We start from the raw sequence: 1778 nt of genomic DNA, 5'->3' as shown, positions 1-1778 counted from the left end.
GTTGTGCTGTTTGCACTTTGTGATGCACTTGTGGTGCTGTTTAGGGACAGATTCAATATATATGTTGCTGTTTGTATTTATGTTTTGCAAATGCAGGGAATTAACAGAAAACAAATATGAAAAAAAAGCAAAGATGGTCTTTGCCGACAGCTCACTGACGGCAAAGCCTTTGCCATTGGTGGGCTGTCGGCAAAGAGGACACGTGGGGCAGCCTGTGCATTCTGGCAACTCTGGGAATACCAATTTTTCGGCTTTGCCGTCAGCTGGGACAAAGCTGTCGGCAAAGAGGCGGCCAAGGGGACCCAGGGGTAGGCTTTGCCGTCAGCTGGGCTCTAGCTGTCGGCAAAGAGGCGGCCAAGGGGACCCAGGTGTTTGGGCTTTGCCGTCAGCTCTTCTACGGCTGTGGGCAAAGAGGGGAGGCTTTGCCGTCAGCTTTGCTACGGCTGTGGGCAAAGCCTGCCGTTAACCTTCTAACGGAGCTCGGCCTGCGCCATTGCCACCACTGCTCTTTGCCGTCAGCCCGTGCCACAAGGCTGATGGCAAAGTCTTTGCCGTCGGTGGAGCTCCGGCTGTCGGCAAAGAAGGTGATTGCCGATAAAATCTTGGCAGACACCTTTGCCTACAGCTCACTGACGGCAAAGCCTTTGCCATCAGTTAAACTGTCCTTTGTCGTCAGCTCTGGCTGTCGGCAAACCAGCAGATTCCAGTAGTATAAGCCCCCGAGTGTGACGTGAAGTGCACACTCGGAGATAGTTAATACTTAGGCGATTCTGGATCGCAGCTAAGCCTCCGAGTGTGACGTTAAGTGCACACTCGGAGAAAGTTAATACTTAGGCGATTCTGGATCGCAGCTACGCCCCCGAGTGTGACGTGAAGTGCACACTCGGAGAAAGTTAATACTTAGGCGATTCTGGATCGCAGCTAAGCCCCCGAGTGTGACGTGAAGTGCACACTAGGAGAAAGTTAATACTTAGGCGATTCTGGATCGCAGCTAAGCCCCTAGGTGTGACGTGAAGTGCACACTCGGAGAAAGTTAATACTTAGGCGATTCTGGATCGCAGCTAAGCCCCCGAGTGTGACGTGAAGTGCACACTCGGAGAAGGTTAATACTTAGGCGATTCTGGATCGCAGCTAAGCCCCCGAGTGTGACGTGAAGTGCACACTCGGAGAAAGTTAATACTTAGGCGATTCTGGATTGCAGCTAAGTTTTTTTTTTGAGACCGGAGTCTGCGACCGCGGAAGAACTTTGAACCTGCAAAAAACTCAATCTGCTTTATATTATGCCACCAATACTTGTTCTTTATATTGCTTCAGTCGACGGTCACGTGTAGAAGCACTTCAGGAGATCTCCGTTCCATGCACGCGGCTCGTCTGTCTCCCTCTCGATGTTGTAGAGTCTGTATGCTCCGTTGTTCAGCACCTTGGAGATGATGAAGGGTCCTTCCCAGGCCGGAGCCAACTTGTGAGGTCTTTGCTGATCCACTCGGAGCACCAGGTCGCCTGCTTGGAACGTGCGACTTCTACGTGGCGTGCATGAAAACGCCGCAAATTTTGTTGATAAATGGTTGAGCGAGTTAGTGCCATCTCGCGCTCCTCCTCCAGGAGATCCACTCCGTCTTGCCTTGCTTGTTCTGCTTCGGCTTCGGAGAAGAGTTCGACTCGTGGCGCATTGTGAAGCAAGTCACTCGGAAGGACCGCTTCTGCTCCATAAACGAGGAAGAACGGTGATCGCCCTGTAGATCTATTCGGGGTTGTGCGAAGTCCCCAAAGCACTGAAG

The sequence above is a fragment of the Hordeum vulgare genome, chromosome 5H, assembly GCF_904849725.1.
Source record: "Hordeum vulgare subsp. vulgare chromosome 5H, MorexV3_pseudomolecules_assembly, whole genome shotgun sequence".
Classification (NCBI taxonomy): domain Eukaryota; kingdom Viridiplantae; phylum Streptophyta; class Magnoliopsida; order Poales; family Poaceae; genus Hordeum; species Hordeum vulgare.
Note: the sequence above shows the minus strand (reverse complement) of the source record.